This window comes from Anastrepha obliqua, chromosome 6 (assembly GCF_027943255.1).
Source record: "Anastrepha obliqua isolate idAnaObli1 chromosome 6, idAnaObli1_1.0, whole genome shotgun sequence".
Taxonomy (NCBI): Eukaryota; Metazoa; Arthropoda; class Insecta; order Diptera; family Tephritidae; genus Anastrepha; species Anastrepha obliqua.
This window is the reverse complement of record NC_072897.1, coordinates 70,808,208-70,813,629: the sequence shown is the minus strand read 5'-3', so window position 1 is coordinate 70,813,629 and position 5,422 is coordinate 70,808,208. Positions and strand designations below refer to the sequence as shown.

The 5,422-nt window shown below is 41.3% G+C and overlaps 1 long non-coding RNA gene across 1 annotated transcript; it reads left to right on the top strand.

The window, feature by feature from the left end:
• The first annotated feature begins 454 nt into the window (after positions 1-454).
• LOC129249869 (uncharacterized) lies at positions 455-969 on the top strand. Its single transcript, XR_008582738.1, has 3 exons — positions 455-590; positions 664-805; positions 887-969. It is a non-coding gene; the product is annotated as an uncharacterized LOC129249869 (long non-coding RNA).
• The last annotated feature ends 4,453 nt before the right edge of the window (positions 970-5,422 follow it).

Here is a 5,422-nt window from a genome sequence, read left to right as displayed (position 1 = left end):
GGCTATAATGCTGAATTCAGAAGGATATCATAATGTGATGCCGGGATACTTAGCTTAAAGTTAAATCGCTTCAATGTTGAAACATCGACATCTTTTTTAACAAGCATATGGCAAGTAATCAAATATGAATCGATTGACGTATGCTTTGAAACGTAAGATACGATACTATCAGTAGTGGCAGAATTCGCAAAAGATGAAAGGTGAAACCATTTAACGCGACATGCCACCTTCAATTCACTATTCATATTACTACTCACTATGCCTTTTGATTTCCTACTGGGATGGTTGTCAATTTTATCACTGCCCTTTTTGGCAATAGGAGCAAAGTTCGCACTAGAAGAAGAGCGCAAAGTAATCGTATTAGCAGGAGCAGCATTAACAGCGTCAGCACGTCAGTAAAACCCTACATGTATTTGTTGTTGCGTTTGGTCCAAGCATCACGTCAAAATCAGCTGTTCATTTGCAGTGTGGTTTGCTTGTGAAACGTACGCTGGAAATAGTTACAAAATAAAAAGTCGCTACATTTCCCATAGTTCATTGAAAATTTCGTATGTAGCTTATGTGCAAGGTGGATTTATTATGTGTGAATTGTAAGTTCTTGTGGATATGAAAGAAATCATTTGAGTTTGCGGTATTTTAATTATTAATACATACATATTTTAGAATTTGACACGGGCATGCATAAGGTGAAATTGAATGTAGAGAGTGAAGTTTGGACGTGGAAAAGTTTAAAATAGAGAAACATAACGCAAAAAAACTTCGAAACAAGGGCAAAATTAAAGTCTCACTGCGTACAGAAAGTAACGTATGTAATATTGAGCTCAATTGTATTTGTATCACACTTTTAGTTTGCATTTTTTACATGTGTAATTCTATATCCTCATAGGATATTGATGGCTATCAGAAATCCACCTTGGCTGCTAATGACTTTGATGACTTCATACTAAATACTGTGGAGATGCGCATACCGTCTATCTTCTATATATATAAATGTGAAAATGTGTCCCTATATTCGCTTAAAACTCGAGAACGGCTGAACGGATTTATCTTATCTTGGTCTTGAATTATTCGTGGAGGTCTAGGGAAGGTTTAAAAGGTGAGAAAAATTCGAATAATTGCCGGGAAAATGGTCAAAACGTGGACCCGGGTAACCTTTGGTTGTGTATGTACAATATGGGTATCAAATGAAAGCTGTTGATAAGTACTTTAATACGGGGTCATTTTCATACCTATTGATCACTAAGGTCTCGAAATATATGCCAAAACGTGGACCCGCCGTGTCTTTGCACCGAATTAAACCAAACATACACACATTGTTAAGGAGGTATTGAAGATGGTTTCCGTATAGTTTGGATACCTATTGGTAGATACGGTCTCGAGATATAGGTCAAAACGTGGACCCGGGTAACCTGGGGATGTGTATGTACAATATGGGTATCAAATGGAAGCTGTTGGTGAATGCTTTAGTTCAGAGTATTTCCATCCGCTCCGTGACTAGGGTCTCGAGATAGAGACCAAAACGTGGACTCTAGAATATGTTTGTACAATATGGATATCAAATGAAAGCTGTGGTTAAGTGCTTTAATACGGGTTAATTTTCATACCTATTGATGACTAGGGTCTCGAAATATATGCCAAAACGTGGACCCGCCGTGTCTTTGCCCAGCGAAGCGGGCCGGGTTTGCTAGTATTGCATAAAAATGTTTGCTTCATGTTTTTTGTGGAAAATCGATCGCTATGATTGACATCTAAAACTGAACACTTAAAAATTCTGGATAACAAATTTGTAACATGCTTGTGAATTCATTTCATATAATTCAACTTTATTGATTTTATAGCCTGTATTTAGAAAATAAGTTATTGAACATTGAAAAATTGATTAAAAATAAAGTATTTAATTTAATTAAATTTATATTAATGTTATTTCATTTATTTGGATATTTTATTTGCTGTGCGCTGTGTGGTATCGTCCTCTAAATTTGTGAGCTCCTATGACATTAAAAACAAATTATTATTTATGCCTTTTATTCGAATTATTATTATGCATACCTGTTTATACTTGATATCTGAAACTGTGTATTCGCTTCTAGCTTCCAACAGTGCATGTGGTAATTCGGCAGCTTCAATTAAGGGATTATGTTAGACGAACAAATACAATAGCTCTGGACAATTCGCCAACTGTTGGTATAAATGTTTTTAATAAATTACGTCAAACGTTTTTATAGCAAATTTCATACCTTGTAGTCATTATATAGCCATTGCGGTATAAGAGCGTTGAGACTTAGCAGCTTGTTTGCTATATATTTACGTACGATAGTAGAATTTTCTAACTCATAATCAAAAATGAGTTTTTGTAACAGTGACCGGACCATATTGGTTGCTTTGTTGCGATGAGGCAAATCTAAATTATAGAAACAATCATATAGGAAAGAAAATGTTTGTATAGAAACTGCTTTTTCTCACCAGCCATTTTATTTTCTTGCGACCACGCTCATGCTTCATTGGCGCTCTCCTTGGTAATGCGGTGACAAAGCAGCGAAACAAAGCATATCATTTTGACGTAAACCATATCTACGGCGAAAAATTCAGCTGGCTGAATGCTGTCACCTATAATAAATCCACCTTCGATGCAAGAGAATAGTTAACGACAGCATCAACAGCAGGTTGTGTAGGCGAGTTTACGGTCGTCGAACCGGCAGACATTGGCAATAGAAACTCTCGCCTCTTTGCTTTGATTTTCGCATTTTTGGTTTGGTTTCGCAGTTTTGCTTGACACTCACAAGCAAGAACACAAACACGCGGTATTTTCATCTCAGCACTCAGTTGCACAAGGGCAGAGGAGACAACATCAGTTTCATGTTTAACCGCCCAGCTTAAATGAAAAACTTCACTGCACCGAGCACATTGAGTTTAAGCTTGGCTCCGTTCAACCTTTAGCCCACATAAACAGAGCATTTGATAATTTTATTAAATAGATATTTATTTTTTAAAAAAAGAGTCGCTGTCTTATACGCGCAAATTTTCAAATTAATTAACTGTTAAATTAAAAAATTGCAGCTTAGTAAGCACGAAAACTGTAGAGCAAAAAAAGAACACGTCCGCACTCACTGACATATATATAATTGGCGCGTACACCCTTTTTGGGTATTTAGCCGAGCTTCCTCCTATTTGTGGCGAGCGTCTTGATGTGGTTCCACAAATGGAGGGACCTACAGTTCAAGTCGTCTCCGAACGGCAGATATTTTTTTGTGAGGAGCTTTTTCATTGCCTGCCAAGGGGCCACCGCTATTAGAAACAACTTTTTCCTAATTTTGGTGTTTCACCGAGATTCGAACCTACAATTTCTGTGAATTCCGAATGGTAGTCACGTACCAAACTATTCAGGTACGGCGGCCTCCTGAGACTTAGAGACTTACTTAGATTAGATGTACTCTGACTAAATAAAAAAAGATATCTTCAAATAAACATTTGATTTCAAAAAGTTTTCGAAGTTTCCCAAAGTAATTTTCAGGTCTAAAGTCACCGGTCTTCTAGTAAAATTCAGCAAAATATTACCGGGCGGCAAAGTATTAAGACCTACTCAACACTCAAGATACATAGGTAGTGGTCCACACGGTATGGCTGCACGTGTTGCTCCCGCCATCAGGCGGTCCCTACCTTAACGGCTGTATCATCGAATGTGCCGGTACTGCAAACTGCCGCCACAAATCAAACCTTAGCGCTTAGGAACTTATCGGTACAACACAACTCCCTCAACTTAGACCGACAATCCTCTTGCTCCAAACCAAGTGCGGGCACAAACCAGAAGCTCTTGGGCCCCCGCACAGTCTGCTCTATGTGTCAGACCAGGTTCCTCGGAACCTCACATTGGTCAAGTGCAATTCTTTCAATGGCTGGTGCCACTTTCGGAGGTCATTTAGCTGCGCACCACCCATGAGTGGACACTCGACTACGTTGCCCTCTGCTGCAGAGCGCTGCACCTGCAACCACCCCCTGTAACACAACCACCCTCCACCATCAGGCCACAACAACAGCTGCGGAACGCACAGCAGGACCAACATAGACAACCTCCACTCCCGAGGAGCTTCAAACTTATCCAACTTAACTGCAACTGACTCGTGAGCAAGAGACATACATCACAATTTCCCAGCTGGGGAATATTGAGTGTTTGTGGACTACGAACGGTGACTAGTCTGCGGTTGTGTTAACCTCTTTATCTTGCTGAAGAAGTGCATCAGGTTTTTGTTTTCAATACCTGCTATATCAGTAGGCGCAGAAAAGAAGTGAGAACCAAGATGCTTGAATCTTAGTCCCGCGAGAGCTGAGCAGCTGAGGAGCAGCTGCTGAGATGATTCCACCCCATCCCCCATACAGCTGACGTAAGAAGGACACGAAGTAATTCCGAGTCTCCCGGCATGTATACCCCGCGGACAGTGCCTCGTGAGGATGCCCACTAAATTTGAGAGATGAAATTTTGTCATCCTCAGAATATCCCTCGAACGCTTCCTATCCAAACGTGGCCAGAAGGACTTCGCGACATTACACGTTCGTGTACTTGCCCAGGGCCCGCTGTGTTGGTGCAAAGCCCATCCTTCCAGGAGTAGGGCTCAGTTGTCAAGGGGAGCCCGATCCTCTTGCGGGCACACTACATCACAGATCCCTTGTCTGGCCAGCTCGTCGATTTCGCAGTTTCCAGTAATTTCACTGTGACCAAGTACCCAAATTATCTTTATATCGAAGAATTCTGATGCAATCGAGAGAGAGACCAAGCACTCCCTGACCAGTTTCAAATGCACCATAATAGAGCCTAGGGCCCTAATTGCCGCTTGGGTATCGGTGTAAATGTTTACCTTCTTAACAGTTAGTACGCAAGTAAGTAGCCAGTCAGTTGTTCTTTAATTGCGGCCATCTCTACTTGGAACACTCTGCACTGATCCGGTAGCCTGAATTTGAGTTTGATGAGTAGCTCTTTGCAGAATACTCCTACATCCGTGAACAGGTTAACTAGGCCCTATCCCCAAGTGTTGCCCCCCGTCCACTCCTCCCTCGGTGAAATATGGGTAGAGAAAGTTCCGCGCCCTACTGATTCCAATGAGTGCAGGCCTCTGAACTCTCTCTACCTTGTTAATTGATGTCGTCCTCTCCAGTGAGTTCCACCAGACAACGACTCCATATAACAGGATTGGCCTTATTATGGTATTATAGAACCAAAATACAACTCTAGGCGAGAGCCCCCATCTTATGCCAATTGCGCCCTTGCATCCATACAAGGAGATTGTTGCCTTCCTCTCCTTCTCTCTCCTCAATGTTGGGCTTCCACGTTAGCTTACTGTCAAGGATTAGACCTAGGTACTTCACCTTGTCAGAAAGCACCAACGGAGCGCCCCCCATCGAGGGGAGTTGAGCTCTGGGTATTTTATAT